The following is an 18188-nucleotide window of genomic DNA, read 5'->3' as shown; positions in this document are numbered from 1 at the left end:
CCCCCTCCCCCACCCCAACACGGCCTGCGCCCCAAGCCCAACGCAGGATAACAGGGCAGGCCCCCCACTGGCCCCCAAATCCCCAGACCCCCGGGGAACGTTCCCGGTCGTCACGCCAGCGTGCCTGGTGATAACTCACCCTGTTACTGAGGTCGCCAGCCGACTGAAACACCCCACCCCCCGCTCCGATCACAGCTCTGATGGTGTGGGTGCGAATCTTGGCTCGAACCTTCTCCTGGGTACTGTCACTACATTCCAAAAACATGCACGTTAGGTTCATTTGTGACTCTAATTGTCGTCGTTTCATTTTCTTGTGCAATAACCACGTGTCCTAACACTTTTGTGGACATTGTGTACTTGTCCACCCTTTTGTAGTTTTAACACTCAGGGTGTTTTTAATGTTTCCTGTCCTCGTCTTCCCTAATAACGCTTTCTCGGCTACTGTATGTACCTTTTTAATGTTGCTAATTCACACGTTTGAAGAAGAACAGACGAGCGCATTGTTGCAGGCTTACACGCGTCCTATTTCTTTTCGCGCCCGGTCAGCTGTGTTGAGGGGACGGCACCGGTAATCTCATCGGTGTGTGCGTGAGGTCGCGTGCGTGTGCGCGTGTATGCGTGTGCGCGCAAAGAGGAGAAGGCGCTCTCGCCTCCCGCGCTTCAGCTTCAGTCTGCTCTGCATCCTTTGAGTGGACTGCGGTGGATGCAGTCGAGCCGATTGGGACTATACACACGCGCACGCACACAACTACTGAATATGTGAAAAGGTGGTTCGCATTCATCGCTTTGGAGTGAGGAGGGACGGGAGGGAAAAAAAGGCTAAATGTCTTTTTGGATGTCTCTTTTGTTGCGCCTCAGTGGGATGCGGGATGCGCAGCCTGGCCGGTGCGCGTGTTCAAATGAGCCCAATTGATGGTGTGGACCCCCGGCGATGTGATTTGACTGGCGAGGGCGAGCAAACATGCCAAGTCTTCTTCGGCTTTATACGGACTGCTCGGACTCTTCCGGATGATGCGCACCGACTGCTTGCGTCTCTGGATCTTCACTTTTGAACGGGAATGAAGAACATCCGCGCGGCACTTGGGCTTATTTGATGTGCTCGTCTCTCAAGGAGGAGCAGTTGTCTTATTTTGGGAGAGGAAAAAGGAGGCAGGTAAGATACTTAAAAAAAAAAAATTTGTTTTATGTTAATGCAGCAGGTTGATTTGAAGGCAAACGAACTGCGATCTAAATGCTGTTTTACTCCTTAAACTTTGCCAATCAGATCTCAGTCATACTTGCTGCAGCCTAATTAGTGCAAGCTCATTTATCTATCTATCTATCTATCTATCTATCTATCTATCTATCTATCTATCTATCTATCTATCTATCTATCTATCTATCTATCTATCTATCTATCTATCTATCTATCTATCTATCTATCTATCTATCTATCTATCTATCTATCTATCTATCCATCCATCCATCTATCTAGTGGCTCCCCCTTGTGGACCAATAGGGATTGCCGCCAGCTAGCTAAGAGGTTGGGCAACGTAAGGCTCGTGGGCAACACGTGGACCGCAAGAGCGTTTGATATGGCCCGTCATGCAATTCTGATACAAAATTCAGTTTTCTTTAATGCAAGGCATTGTAACATGCACGGTTTGAAAATTAACACACGTTAATTAAATTGTGGTAAAAATTTAAATAGCTGTGCTTGGGCAATAATTCTTTAAACCACCACTGGAGTGAGTCAGATTTGCCACGAGTGGTACGAGTACCACAGTTTGAGGATTACTGAATAATAAATGCCCATATCATGATATCATAATTTATGATGATATAAAAAAATTTTTTTTATTGGAAGTATTTCCTCCAGTTGACAAAATTAAGTGCAATTAACTTACAAGTGTCGCAAGTTGCCCCTGCATCATGTTTGAACGCTTCTGCCTTCACGCCATGTTGGAAAGTGCCGAACCAAAATAGGCTTTTAGCGCGTGTGACATCATCGCCCGTTTGCGATGCAAGAGGAATCGATAAGCGAACCACCAGGCAGGAATACAAACGAGTCCTAGGAATGTAATCACTGGAATTTAGTTCTGGTTTTTGATCCCCGTCCGTACCCTCAGAGGACTTTGTAAAAACGGAATGCTAACTAAGTGACGTATGCAATGTTCATGGCGCCCTCTATAGATATTTACCGTGACATGTGTCTGTCCATAATATATCTGTTTATCACACTCATAATGTGTGAAAACAGCAAAACATGAATGCTGTCTAATTAGGACCCTAGGCAGTAGGATGTCTAAACAACAAGACTTTCATGGGAGAGATCATTTCACTCACTTATTTATTTCAAAAAAGAAAAAGATGTGTATTGGCTGAGACTCTTTTGAGGCAAGCTCGAGTACTTTGTGCGTTGATCCCAAAATGAATAAATGCTGTAAGCATTCTGTCTGGGGCTCATCAGTCAGATAGTCGTTCAACAGAATCAATTTGCGGTGAAGAAGTTAATCTGTTGGCAGTTTAAGTTGAGGCGCTGTGCCGCAGCCTCGGAGGATCGCTTCCATTATGGCAGTGAGGGTTTTGCTGCACATCTGTGACAAAGTGTCCCTTGGATGATACGACTCGACCAGTCTTTCATTTACTGGATAATATAAGCTATTGAGCCTTTTTTTGTTTTTTTTGTAGGATTAAAATATACAAGCGATCACCATGACAACCCTCCTCTGTCCTTATTAGTTGGCCACTCGCTTTTTTCCAAGATTGGGATCGCACTTTTGTGACGTATGAGCTCATCGCTAGCTAATAGCGTACTTGCCTTAAGTCATATTTCGACATTCAAGAAAACAAGAGAAACCCCAATTTAGTACAAAGATGCTATTAGGCTAATGATATGTAGCACGTGGACTCACTTTCAATCTATAGCGGAATTAATTAAGGCCACGTGGTTCAGACCCTGGGGCGGTAAATTGTGTGTAATTATTCTTCCGATACTGCATGAACTTTTTTGGTTCATCATCATGAAGCTGTGATAGTGACAATTTGTATTTATTTTTTTAATGTGTGGCGAAGGAAGGGTGCCACGAGAAGGCTTTGGGGAGTAACGGAATACATTTACCGCCTTTACGTAATCAGATTACAAAAAAAAAATGTAACTGTATTCCGTTACAGTTACAGGAAAACACATGTAATCAGATTACAGGTACATTTATTAAAAATGGGGATTATTTTGAGGGATTACAAGTCCTAAAATAAGAGCGAGTGAGAAAGAGAGAGAGAGCGGGCGAGCGAGCAAGCAAGAGAGAGAGACTTGTTGACGTCGTGTAGGGCACGCGGCCTGTTTAAAAGGGTTCACGGACGAAAGGAGGAAGTAAGTGAACAAACTTGTCTTGCTGAAGGAGCGATTTATCTTCAACGAAGGAAAAGTTTCAGGTGAGAGTCGATCCTGTGGCATGCTACGCTGAACTTCTTGCTAGCTGCCGCTACAAGCTAATGTGAGTTACGTCTTCTGAACAAATATCCCTCCCGACTGGGATAAAAAGTTTATTTTGCAGTTAATGTCACGCGTGGTCATCCTCATGGCATTATTAGTGCATGTGTGCGTGGGTGAAATGACAATGGAAATGTGCTTTTAAAAGCATAATTTGTCCCTTTTCTCCCTATTCATTGGATATCTATCTGTCTGTCTGTGGTCTTCAATCAATCAATATATCTATACCGTACATGCATTTTAAAGGTTGCCAATTATACAAGGATTTTGCTATTATTTTGACTTCATAATAAGGCCAGACGATTAAAATTTGTATTCGTAATTAATCGCATGACTTCAATAGATTCACGATTAATCACAAATTTCTGTTATAAATGTACACAAAACATTTTTTTCTAGGTTTTCATAAAAAATTAAATGAAAAAAAAAAGTTTAACTAATAGAAATAGTTCACCTGACTTTTTGACTTCTAGGCGACTTCCTGTTCAATTTGGGGCACTTCCTGTTGATTTTGCGACACTTCTGGATGACTTCCTGTTCAATTTGGTAAACTTCCTGTCGATTTTTTTTCACACTTCAACATCCAAGTCAAACTAAGCACATAAACGGTGCTGTCAAACAAGACACAAGAAAAAGAAAACACTCAAAAAAAAAAAAATAAGGTCTTATCAGACAGTAGACTTTTAAAGTTATTAAATACGGACCAGGCTTGCTTCGTCTTTGCCCTTTCAAAATCTTCAATTTCTCCTGTTGATTTTTATGTACATGCAAATCACTTTTTGTTTGATTTTGGGGTACTTCCTGTTCAATTTGGGGAACTTCCTGTTGATTTTTAGGCACATCCAGATCACTTCTTGTTTGATTTTGGTGTACTTCCTGTTGATTTTGGGGCATTTTCGGGTCACCTCATGTTCAATTAGGATCACTTGCTAATGATTTTTGGTCACTTCTGGGGTTTTTTTTTGTGGGGGGGGGTGCAGTTGTGGGTCACTTCCTGTTGATTTTGGCATTTAATATGAAAACAACAAATGTCTTCTTGAGCCCAACAGGGGTTGTTTGTTGTTGGTAGCATACATGAATGAACATACACATTCTCAGGTGTCACATTGGACGACGCTCGTACGGATTTATGGCATTTATGGTACAACTCCCAGTATGTTATCCAATTTCTCTGGCAGTAAATTCAATTTTGGGCTCCCGCTGAGTGGAATTTTATGACGCCGCTTGTCCCCATGTGGCTGTTTTTATTTGTGTGCTTGCTTGTGGTATTTTGACAAAGAAGCTGCAAGTGGCACGGCTGTTACAGTTTGGGTTAATTGGAGGTTTTGAAAGTGTACCTGTTGCAGTTCACGGAGATGAATATTCATCATCACAGATCATAACGGATGTATTTTTGTAAAGGTTAATTGATTAGTCGTTAAGTGATTATTTGTGTGAGGAGAAAATATCTCTCCCTCGTTATCTGTACAGATAATCACGTCTGAGGCACATTTACCAGAAATGACCGATGTCGGATGAATAAAAGGTCAAAGTAATAAAGTAAATAAGACGGCTGGTGAGAAATTTGTAATTCTCATAGAGGCTTAATTGGCTGTGTGTGCGTGCGCTTGTGTGCTCTGGGTCGCTAAGTTGGACCGTCATTGTCTCGTTAGTTTGCTTGTATTTCGACCCCGTCCACACGAAAGCTCGTTTCAACGTATCCGCACGAGTTTCGTCCGCACGGCGGCGCCTTTGCTGATTCTTCTTCTACGCTTTCCGTTAACTCCCTGCGGCTGCGCTACAGCGCTACTCCAGGCTTGGCAGGCACATTACAGCTGTTAAACGTCCTCATCGTTTTCTTTTGGACACACATGTCTTGGAATGTTTCTGTGTGTACGGGTTTGTTCTTAATTTAGCATCAAAGAGCTTTGTTATCTTTTTATATTTTGTCACGCAATCATTTTTGGGAGCACACCTGCCTGACCCGTGCTTCCTGCATTTGGGTCCTCAATACAAAACTTTCAATTAAAGCTTGACAAAAGATTTTGAAAAAGTGAGTTGTGTCAGAAGATTTTTTTTTTTTTTTTTATAGTTTATGATAACTAACAAAATAACTTATACTAAAATAAAACAAAAAATCATTTAGTTATCGAAATAAAAAAAAAAATGCTTTAAAAAAACAAACTTTTTACATTGAGGAAACGAATGAAAATTATTATTATCGGGGGAAATGTCCTTTGTTTTAATCTTTCTCAATGAATGTAATACATGAGCCTTTGGGGTTGATTTTAAATGTATTTATTTTCATATTAATGCACAGCTGTTAACCGGAAGAAGGACGGCTGAACATGTCGTGTGGGAATTGTGTCCCTTTTATTGTGTGGCACCCACAAGCGAAGCCATCCTGCGGCAGCCAATAAAAAAATGCCACCATATGCATACGCTAGGTAAGACGTGCTCTCCTTTTTGGTTTATATATGGGAAAAAAAGTTTAAAAAAAAAAAAGAAAAAAGTACGCAGTACAACTAGGGTTAATACTTCGCAACAGGAATTCAAGCTACAAACCAACTTTAGAAGTTGGCAGCTTGGCAATCGAGGGATTGAAATTGAGACAATCTTTGTGATGCAAATAACTTTAGAAGATTATGCACTGCACTTATTGTAATTTAATTAGGTTTTATTCAGGGGTGTCAAAATTAGTCTTTTAATTTTGAGTTATTCCTTTAACGCCGCAATTTTTTTATTTTTATGCGCAATTAATGACCGCCCCTTACTTGAAAAACCGATACTGGGGGAATTCCAGCCGCAACGCAACAGACACGTGCACGTGAAAATTTAGCAGTAACAAATTTAATAATAATGCATATATTTGTGGAGAATGGGGTCAAGTTGTATTTTATAATTTTAAAAATGTACAGAATTTCACAAGTTACTTCATGTTTTTCTTTTTTTCTTCTTGAGAAAGCTCAGTATTGTTCATTCGCTAATCTTACCGATTCGACACGTCATCATCATTGCTCTCTCTCTTTTTTTCCCTCTTTTTCTTTTTTTTGTATGTGTGTGAGTATGTGCATGTGCGCGTGTGAGTGTGTACTCATTAATTTACCTAAAGCCTATTAAAAATCCCATACCGTTCACCTAAACCGAATACTTCAGAATCCAGCTAGAGTCCTGAGGTTGTCAGGAGACCCGAGGAAGGATCAAAGAAAAGAAAGGAAAGGGAAATCCAGGACCGACCAGACATCACCTAGACTAGAATCTTCCACCAACCCCAGAATGCACTGAGCTGTCACCAACTTCTTACAAATGCAAATATGCCATCTAATGGCAGAAAAATGACCTCAAATCAATATCACAATTGTTTTTTACATTACAAGACATATTTTTTAAATTTTAACTAAATGTTTTGAATTATAATGAAATTACTGTATCCGTGACTAAAAGATGCAGCCATATTTTTATTGGTTTAACATTTTTTTCCACTTTTCCAACTTTGAAAAAATATTTTATTCTGCATTTCATTTCATTTCATTTCATTCCTTCAGTCAGAGCAGATATAAAATTTGCGATTAATCATGAGTTAGCTATTGAAGTTGTGTGATTAATTACGATCAAAAATTTTAATCGCCTCACACCCCTAGTTTTAACTTTAACTCATTTGAACTACTTCTATTAGTTTCACATTTTCCCCCACTTTTGTTAACAAGAGTATGAAAACCTAGAAAAAATGTATTGTACATTTAGAACAGATATAAAATTATTGATTACTCTTGAGTTAACTAATGAAGTCATGTGATTAATTACAATTAAACATTTTAATCGCCTGATGCCCCTAATTTAAAAAAAGAAAACAATATTATTAAAAAATTAGGGCCGTCAGACGCTAACTTTTTAATTTTTTTTAATTAATTGCATTACTTCAATAGTTAACTCACGATTAATCACTCATTTTATATCTGTTCTAAATGTACAATATATTTTTTCTAGGTTTTCATACTCAAAAAATGTGACACTAATAGCAATAGTTCATATTAATTTTTGACGTCTATAGCCGTCAATGGCAGTGAATGAGTTAATTGTTACTATATTTGTTTTTTCATGGGTTGAGATGTCTGCACAATAATATAAAAAAAAAATAGATTGGATTGATTGGTCTGTCTATTGATTGGATCAGTGATTTTTTTTTTTAATCTCGCAGAACTAGTGATTATCTCCAAAATACTACCGTATAAAATCTACTTAGTGACTTATCCAACTGCACTAGCACCTATCAAGAAATGTTGTGACTTTTTGTGGAGATGCTGAACTCCATCTAGAGTGGGCGATGTTTACCCCGATGTTTCCAACAGCAAATGATTGGCGCTTGCGGGCAGCCACCTCTGACTAATTCAACCATACTCCCCTACCCAATAAAACGGAGGCCTATAAAGATTGAAGGAGGCATTACGATTCACAGAGGCAGACGTTCATCAACAGCCCGCACTTTGCCAATTTGTGTAGCGCTGCGGTGCATGACATTGCCAAACACAAATTTCCCCAACCCATACATCGACAACTTATGAGTTTGTGCCCGTGATGAGAAGTTCCTTTTGTTGTTGAGGCTTACACTTTGTTTAGAATAAAATAAAATAAAAAGCCACACAAAAAGCAAAATATGCAACATTCTTAAAGCCCACTTGGAGATTCACCAAGGATTTGTTTGACATGGGATTTTGCATAGTTTGGTGCAAAACTAAAACGTCTTTTCAAGACTGTGGACGGGGGGCTGTGGACCGGTGGGGTGCCTGGTGGGCCTGCAGTGCCCCGTCCTGCTGCGTTGGGCCGGGGGCGCGGGCCGTGTTGGGGCGGGGGGCGCTCCTGCTCCTGGGTTTGCTCTCCGGCCGGTGGCCCTGGCGGGGCCCGGGGGTCGTCCTTTGGCGCTGCCGCGGCCTGGGGGGCCCTGAGGTGTTGCGCTTGCTCTGTTCCGACGGGGGTCAACGGCTCCCCTCTTTGGTGGAGATTTTCATGCATGCCAGATCCACCACACCAGCATCTATCGAAACTCAGACACAATCTGCTTCCTCCTCAGGTCATTGAATCGGTGGAGGCGGTGCTGGATTTCACTTTCCTTTGTTTTCTTTGGTCCCCTCGGGTCTCTTGACGGTGTTCAGTTTAGGTGATCGGTATGGGATTTTCTCTAATAGGTTTTCGGTGAGCTAACGAATACACACACACGCACGCACGCACGCACGCACATACACATACTCACCCACATAAAAAAAAAAAGAAGACAGATTTGATAACTGATAACTGTTATTGACAGTAATTTACTGCATAATGGTAAGAAATTATAACCAGCAGTCTATGAAGCAGTTGTTATGCGTATTATTATAGTTGCTAACAACGGTTGACGTTGCCGCTAGTCTCTTTTGTTTTGAAAAATGTTCACTAGAGAGGTTCGAAAAGTCACTTGTACAGCAAAAATGTCACTAAGTTGGCAACAATGCAGATACAAGTTATAAGTCTTGCCGGCAAAGTTCAAATAAATGACTACTGTTGTCAAGTAAACCAGGATGTAGTGCTATAATCTCAAGGCGCGTGGTTAATACAAGGCAAGCCTCTCGGGGTTTGTGTGACATTTACTCTGTGAGGTCTCAACTGGTTGTCTTCAGGTTAATTAGCATCAGACACTCTGAGTTGAACCAAGCCACCAAACGGCTCTGTTTCATTCAGTCAACCCGTATTGTCACATATTCTATATGTTGAAGATCTTTTGTTTGTCTCTTTATTGGTGGCCCTGACACATGATAGTCTGTTCGTACGCCTATTGTGTATTGACAAAGCGGCAGTGCTGCATACAAAACTTTTACGGAGTATTTGCCTCTGCACACAATAAGAGAGCTGGAAGTTAGCAGACATATATATTTCCACCTCCTCCAGAAATGAGATTTACAGTCAGTTTGCTCTAATAATTGTTCCACACTTAAGTGCTCAATATATTATCGGAACTGCACGGAAGGCAGCTGTAAAGGTGAGCAATGAACCAGAGGCAAGCCGGCGTGTAATAACCCCAGCCAAATAAACAAACAAACAAAAAAAAAAGCATCACCTGAAGCGGATGCCAGCCTTCACACTGCACTGAAAAATGGATATATATACATTTATATGCAGCTAATACTTATCATGTCAAGTGGAGTCATCCAGTCCAAGGTTATGCCAACAATGAGACACAAATGATAAACCCGCAGGCTTGGGGAGTTAACGGAATACATGTACCGCTGTTACGTAATTAGATTGCAAAAAAAAAAAAGTAACTGTATTCCATTACAGTTACAGGAAAAAACATGCAATCAGATTACAGGTACATTTATTAAAAATGGGGATTACAATTTCTACGATGAGAGAGAGTGCGAAAGAGGGCGAGAGACAGACAGAGCGAGAGCGAGAGCGAGAGAGAGAGAGAGAGAGAGAGAGAGAAAGAGAAAGAGAAAGAGAAAGAGAAAGAGAAAGAGAAAGAGAAAGAGAAAGAGAAAGAGAAAGAGGAAGAGAAAGAGAGAGAGAGAGAGAGGGTGGGGCAGAGCGAGAGAGAGCGCGTGCACGCCCGCGGGAGTGGAACAGTTGCGACATGACGGGGAGGTGGGAACGAACGAACTGACTAGTCGTCGTCCTCCACACGCTGGCATTTTGAAAAAGCTTCACGGACGGGAGGAGGAGATGGCGACAGGTATTCACTGGAACTTACTCGGAGCGAAAGTTTGAGCTGAGAGTCCAGCGGCATGCTACGCGCTGTAGCTTCTTGCTAGCTAGCCTACAACCGGAATGTGAGTTACACCTTCCAAACGAGTAACGGAATACATGTACCGCTGTTACGTAATTAGATTGCAAAAAAAAAAAAAAGTAACTATCTAGATAGATGGGGATTATAATCTCTCTCTCTCTCTCTCTCTCTCTCTCTCTCTCTCTCTCTCTCTCTCTCTCTCTCTCTCTCTCTCTCTCTCTCTCTCTCTCTCTCTCTCTCTCTCTCTCTCTCTCTCTTCCTCTTCCTCCCTCCCTCCCGCAAATAGCAGGGGCACATTGTATGGAATATATATTGTGGTGATTTTTATTTTGTCTCCATGAGCATACTCAACATTGGAGTAATCCACTTACATTACTTTATTTATTATGGTACTTGGATTAAGTTACTACCATTTTTTTTTTATCAGGTAACTTGTAACTGTAATGGATTACATTTTAAAAGTAACCCTCCCAACCCTGATCCCGACATCATAATGATACTCAGGTATGCCGCTCCACTTCCAATTCATACACAGCTTTAATGAGAGCAAAACTAATAATAATAATAAAATTAATAATTCAAAGTTGAATGTTATGCGCTTGCTTTATGGATAGCTGAAGATGCTAAGTAGAAAAAAGCCAACTGTTCTTGTGTGTACAGTATATCATAACTGCAGGAAGTACTTTTTATTCCATTTTTAAAAGGTCACTTAATCTTAGCTGCATTTAAACTGACTTTTTGGATAAAGGTGGTCTGGAGAATCGTAAATGTTGTTCATTATTTATGATTGTCAGCGCCAAGTTTGGCCAAGCCACAAACTCCATGACTGTGAGGTGAAACAGAACGATTGCAAATTAGCAAGCAACCTGAAGCTCGTCTTATTTGCGGAACACAAATAGAAGAGCAACTAGTTGCTGAGTTTTTGTTTAAGGTGCCACCACAATAGAATTGTGACTAGAGTTTTCAAATGTTTATTTAGGAACCAGATAAGCTAACCGTTAGCCTAGCCCTAGCTGCTTCTTCTTAACACACCATTAAAACCTGTTTTAGATTTACACAAGGCCTTATGAGAGATTTTCAGCGAACAGAGGATTGATTCTCCACCAAGTTGACAAATTTTCAAGTAACAAATTTGCAAGAAGCACTGCACCTCACAACAAGTAGTATTTTGGCAGATTTTTAAGGGGCTTCAAGCTGTTTACTGCCACTCCAGTTTGAAGTTTACCTCACTAACTAAACAAAAAACTTTCTTCTTTTTTTTTACTATAATGCCAAGAAACAATGCACAACGCTATAAGACAGCATTAGTGTTGAAGTCTTATAACCATTCGATTAACAGCTATTCGAACATATAGACTGACAAAAATAACTATATTCACACGCATCTATTACCCCTTACCGAAAAATGACTAATATTATAGCAGCTTACTGAATCAATTGTGAAACTCTTGGTCGGCCTTATTATTTTAAAATTAGCACAAGTCATCGTTTAATTAATTTTAGCCACCCGTCATTGTGTGCCTTTGCATGTATCACTTAGAACTTGGTTCAACAAAACTCGAACTTTAATGAAAAAACAAACAAAAACAAAACATCATTGTAGACTGTCCATGTAGGGGTTCGTTGGCCTGACTTCCACACATTTTGTGGAATAGCCATGCGTTGGCAGGCTCGCTGGAAGTTCAAATGTGACCGCCCGCAGTATGAGCTTCACAAAAGCCTTTTACGCTTAGCGTCTCTTCATCCATCACTGAAGCGAATGATAACAGGTGGGCGAAGAGTTGATTGTGCGGTGGTCTTTTTAGACAAGATGACCATCTTTGTCAAATTTTTGCATTGCTGTCGCACAGTATCACCGGGACTAGATAGCAACCCTGCTTTAGAAAACCCAGTGACCCCTTTATGTGTGCATCCTTTTAGCCATTCTTTTTTTTTTTTTTGGTCACGAAAGTATATGTGCGCGCGTGCACGCGCGTGTGCGTGCACAGAATTCCCTCGGGACGGTCTCATCTAACTGTCTAAGATGATCCATATCCACTGTGCTGCTTGTCAGCTGTTCAGACAGTGATAAACGACATGAAGAATTTTTGCAAGGCAGGCTTGCCATAGATAAAGCACCTGCATGGAGGCTGACCTACCTGTGGCCAAGAAGAAGAACTTTGACGGACGCTGTAAATATAGTGACTGCATTGTTCCCCTTCATTTTTTGCTTGGCTTTCTTTCTTTCTTTTTTGGCAATTTTGGCAATAGCAAGTCTGTAATTGCAGACCTCCGATGAGGAAAATGGCAAAAAAAGTGTTACGTGAAGTCGAGGCAAATTGCTGTACTCGGACTTTATAAATGCAGTAGTTTGATATTGAACAAACAATGGCGCAGCCACAGGAGACACATTTATAGACGACAGCCTATGTCAAGTTATTCTACTAAATATGATGTATTCTAAGGTTTAAAGGCCACACTAAAGGAGAAAAAATACTCAGGTGCATCTCACTCATTAGAGTATTGTAGAAAAAGTAATTAAAAAAAAAGGTTTGGGGGGTTAAAACCCCCTTGTATTTCAATGGCTGTCAATTATAGGTATTTTCACTATTCCCTTCATCCATTCACCCTTAAAACTGCTGGGTCAAAAATTGGACCGACCCTCTACCTTGGATCAATTTTGACCCTCAACTCGATTTTTCTGGGTTGTTTTGTACAACACAACGCAGAAGGTTGGGTCAAATTAACCCAATTACTGGGTCGTTCCAATTTCTGACCCAAAATGCGTAATTTTTGACCCAGCAGTTTTAACAGTGTATTCTAAAACTAAAACAAAACAACTGCTTGGAATAAGCATTTAAACAAAAAAAGTTTAGTTAAATGAATAAAATGCTAAACAATAAAACAAAAAAATTGTATTTGGTTGTCAAAATGAATAACCCACAAAACAATCCACAAAAATTGGGTTCTGGGTTATTGATTTGACCTGAATTTTTGGTTCATGACCAAAACGTTGATTCGATCTTTCACCTTTTTAACCCAATTTGGGTTATTTTTGACCCAACTTTTTGTGGAGTACACTGCATTGAAACTTGAGATAGTTGCTTGGGGTTCCTTAAATGTAAACTATAATCAACCTTATTAAAAAAGAAAAATAGGAAATATTTCACTGTGTGTAATGAATCTATTTAATATACGAGTTTCACTGAGTTTCTAAATGAAGTTTTCCACAATATTGTAATTTATTTAGATGAACCTGTACAGTGGTTCTCACAATTCTTCATACCCTGACAGAGCTTCTGAAATATTGGCCATTTCTTTTCTTTTTTGTGTGTGTGAAACCTCTCATTATTTTCTTAATCGCTATGTTTTGTTTGACTGTGCTATTCTGTCTAATCTCAATCCCATTAAAAATAAATTCATGTTTTGCCTAATCACTCACGCTTTCTTAAAAGAATGGTTCACAACTTAAAGATTCACAACAAAACAAATGATCTTTTCTCAGTTCTCTTCACAGGCATAACAAATACAGGCGTATCGCAGCTGTCAGTCATGTCCTTTCGTAGGCGTCAGACACGAACGCTCTGACCTCGTCACTGGGCTATTTCTTACCTCCCGCCTGTCTTGAATGTTACACTCCAAGGTGCACTGATGCTGTTGCCTCAAATTGACACACATTTATTAACAGCAGTCAAACGGGCGTTCAGGTACATCGGCGTGACTTTGAAAGAAGGCCTGGCTAACTGGCTCATAAAGATGGCAGAGATGTGTAATTTCCCTTTGCGCTTTGTTGACACAGATAAATAGTCTCCTTGCCGCAGTGTCGGACTCATTATTATGTTACAAGGGAGGTTAGCTTTGCACAACGGCAAATCAATAACGCATTAACATAATAAAGGATTTGCAAGTGGGCAGGCAGACCTCACTCACTTTTTTTTTTTTTTAATCGGCTATGATTAACGTCTAATTTCACAGATGGCTTGAAATGCCACCAATTTGCTTTGACAATGCAACGCGGCGTGCATGACATTGCTCTGCGGCTGCAATTATTCTGTTGCTGATGAGCATAGTTCAGTGAGCACGCAATAACTTCCTATAGATGATCCTGCTTGATACTTGTTGCCATAGCAGCCAGTCTTTACCCTCTACTTTGTCATTGTGCTGAAGAGCCATTAAATTTAATGTAAGAGTCAATCAATAGCCTACTGGAAAGCAGAAAATGTACTTCCATGGTGCCTACTGTCACAAGTCATAAGATACATATGGTATACATGGTATCCGATATACGCCGTATTTGTGACACAGGTCAGATGGATGGACAGATTGTTGGATAGATAACCCTAACCCAAGTTCGCTAGATTGCCTCCATAACCGTCACCTCCATGCTCAACTCATTCCCTCCCAGCCATTTTCACTGAAGCAACCCCCTTCACTCCCGGCTATTTTTACTGGATTTTGTCTGATATTGCAATGCCCACAGAATATTGTGTTCTATTGCTATAAGAACATGGAACCTACCAAAATAAAGATTAGAGTCTCTTTCATCAGGACAAAAAAAAAGGATATTTGTATCTGTTAGAATATAGTTTCATCATTATTCCTAAACCTGTTTCAAACACTGAGGAAAATAGCTTTTTGCAATGGGGCCCTGGTTGATCTCTTATACTCTGCTGCCGTTTTTGTAATAACTACCATTGCTTTAAGCATCCTTTTCAGGTCAGAGGCTGCATCAAAGCATTTTGTATTGCTCTAGCATAAACCCCCCCCCCCCCCCCAAAGCCCAAACGTTTTTATACGTTTTTGAGAGCAAATGAGTTAAGGTAGTATCAAACAAAACACCATATACAGTGGCCGATGAATTCTGCATTCATGAGATACATGTTTAACCCATTAAGGCCTAAAGCGCCTGGCAAAACATGCCTCGAAAACCTAAGGGTGACTTTTGAGTCAAGTTTTCCTGGAAATTCAACAATATTAAAAATAATTGATATCTCAGCTCCTGAAACAGAAACATAATTCCATTTCAGAGCTGTGGCGTTCACACAAACCTAAGTTTATTATTATAAACCTTCAATATATATATATATATTTTTAAATCAACAAACAAATGTCGCATCTGCGGGTATATAACTCCAAATATATTTACCTTCCACACTGGAGCGCAGAGGTAATAACCTTGGGGGATCGAATGGTAATTATCAGTCGTCCATTCCGTTACAAAGCTGTCAAAATTTTCAACATTCTCATTTTCTACAAACAAAGACCAAGAATTGGTCAAAACAAAACAAAATAACAAATCCGTTCTTTAAAGGTTTAAAGGGAGAAGCGCGGTCACGCGCTCCCGGCCTTAATGGGTTAAAAGAGGTTGCATGTATAAAGATGTAATGGTAAACACAAACTAAGACGAAAACAGCTACAAAATCCAAAGCTTGTAAAACCTCAAAAACACTGCTGCATCCAAAACTATTTTTTGATCTGGTAGCTGATTATATGAGCTCGGTACAGACAACTTGTACATTTTATGAACACAGATGGTATGCTGAATATGTGAGATAACTAAATGTTATTTTGGGAATGAATGACTGATGGGCAGCCCACCTCGCATCTTGCCTTTTATTGCAGCATCTCCAAAGTCAGACAAGACATGTAGGAAAGACAGTACACCGGAATTTCCACCATGATCATTCTTTGCATGCTTTATTTTAGATTTGTGATTGATCTTTTTTTTTTTTTTTTTTTTTAAAGTATCACTAATCTCTATTGATAGCCAACAGTTGATTGATGCCAAATGATAATTACAATTCAACTCACTGTCACTCGGCCATGAAAAGTAAAAACGTCCAATTTCTGCGGGTTGCCGACCTCAAGTGTAACCTTGACGTAAAAGATCGGCACATCCTCGCATTAGGAAGCTGCGCCCGCGCGCAGTTGTGTGTGTTGCACTTTGCTGTCAGACTGTGTTCTTGCAGCCCTCGCAGTGTCCACACAGAGATACTGTATTAACGCACCGTGACACTTGTAGGTCAGCTGTACCGATGCTAACATGCTGCAGATAAAATAACATACATCCTCCTCTTTAGATATTGCTATACCAAAACAAATATGTATTTTTTTCCCCAAATTGCCCACTCACTGCAGTGAGTTTCTATCTAGCAACCATTATTCCTTCCCCCCCAGTAGATTGATCAAATTTTCACTGTAACAGGAAAATATTTAATTCCTAATTAATTCTCCATTTTGCTTTGAGTGAATGAGAAGTCTTAAGATGGACATCGAGTCTTCAAACGAATTGTCTTGTCTGATATCGCACGTCCCAGAATGCACTGCATTAGCTGACGCATTGTCACGGTTGTATGTGTTTCTGAACTTGCTGAATGTGTGTTAAAAAAACTTGTTGGCAATCTGTACTCATGTTTCAGGAAATGTCGTATTGGGCTGTTACCAGCCGTGTTTCAAGTTATTGGTACTCGTGATGGTGGCCGTATTGGACGCGAGAAGAATCGAAATTTGCAAATGACTTCAATTGAATGACATTCAATTTTAAGGAAATATGTAAAGGCATATATATATTGTAGGTCTTTTGTTTTAAAATGATGTCATTGCTTTTTTTTTTTGGGGGGGGGGGGGTGTTATGGATCAAAAGTAGCAGATGTACTGTATCGATCTGAAAAAATAATTGTATTGAATATCCCTAAAATCGATATAAGCATACTAAAACTTCTGTCGAGTAAATTTTACTCTAAACAGAGTGTATTTGGACCCACTCTAACATTTACACTTGGAAGAGAGTAAAATATTCAGAGTAAATTTTACTCAAAGTATTTTTAGTGTGTACAAGAATCAAGAAAAAATCTGTCTATCCCATGAAAAAACCTATTCAAGATTTTTCACTACGAAATTCTAAGTACATTTTGCAACAGATGGAAACAGGCATAAGTTGCATGTCCGTTTTGCGCATTGTCAGTAAATTCGCTTAAATTTTTTTCGAAACAATTGGATGGAAACCTGACTTACAGCCCAGGAGCCATTTGTGGCCGATCATCCAATTTTAATCGGCCTATGGCATATATTAAAAATGACATCTGCTACTATTACTTTTGTTTTACGTACGGTAGAGATTTTGTAAATATGCAAATGAAGTACTTACAATTAAATGAGTAACAACATTTCTCTTCATAACACTGTGGTGAACACAGATATGGATTTTTTTTAATTATAAGTAAACATGGTTTTCTCCACTTTCTGCTCTTGTAATGGTCCAAATTGTGAACATATCACATTCTTAAGTAATGGAAATTAAAAACGGACATCTTACAACTGATTGCTCTTCTTTTGCTTCTGAATGTCGAGATGCGATTCAGCTGCTGTTCTACGCAGGGGCTGATACTTTCTGTTGGGTTACAGGGTCTTGGCCACCCCAAAATCTGGTACAAATCCTAAACTATTCTATTCTTTACAGATTTTGGTTTTGTTTTATATATTAAAGTAAAAAAAAAAAAGTCCAAGTGGCCCTTGCATCCTTGTGTGACCCTCGGAGGAAAAGGTTCGGACACCCCTGGTCTATGCTTTCACTTTCACTTTCACAATGTCTTTGTGTTGATTGACAAGACACAAGTTTGGGGAATTTTGGTGGCGTCGGGTTGGCATTGACAAAGTATCCGATCTGTGTGTTGACGCTGGAGTCACATTGATGCCGTAGATATCTTGTGCACTGTATATCAGATTGTTATCCATATTAGGAAGAGACTTGATTGAGATCCAAATCCGTTTTGTCCTAATTGTGCCAGGTGAGAGAAAATAAAATTGTGAATTGTGTCACTTGAACCACGCGGTGTAAATCCAGTTTACCATTTCGCATATGTCTCATGTTACTCTTAATTGGCCAGTAAGGGTCACGAGTCAACGCACACGTGCATGCCTTCGCTTTGATTGACATGCGGCAGTGCAGTAGGGGAGCAGGCAAATGGAGCGAAACTGTACCCGGCCACTTTTTAATCATGT

At 39.9% G+C, this 18188-nt stretch overlaps 1 protein-coding gene across 4 annotated transcripts in view; it reads left to right on the top strand.

The window, feature by feature from the left end:
* Positions 1-488: 488 nt before the first annotated feature.
* grik4 (glutamate receptor, ionotropic, kainate 4) overlaps positions 489-18188 on the top strand; it is a 299291-nt gene continuing 281591 nt past the window's right edge. For 3 of the 4 annotated variants that reach the window (XR_015095554.1, XM_086080252.1, XM_086080249.1), the window contains exon 1: positions 489-1153. The gene's annotated coding sequence lies outside the window, so the exon portion shown is untranslated. Of the gene's footprint in view, positions 1154-10059; positions 10155-18188 lie in introns of those variants that run through there. The other variant, XM_086080251.1, reaches the window with a different exon arrangement.

This window comes from Leptonotus elevatus, chromosome 7 (genome assembly GCF_054856555.1).
Source record: "Leptonotus elevatus isolate MCC_2025b chromosome 7, RoL_Lele_1.0, whole genome shotgun sequence".
Classification (NCBI taxonomy): Eukaryota; Metazoa; Chordata; class Actinopteri; order Syngnathiformes; family Syngnathidae; genus Leptonotus; species Leptonotus elevatus.
This window is presented reverse-complemented; position numbering and strand designations above follow the sequence as displayed.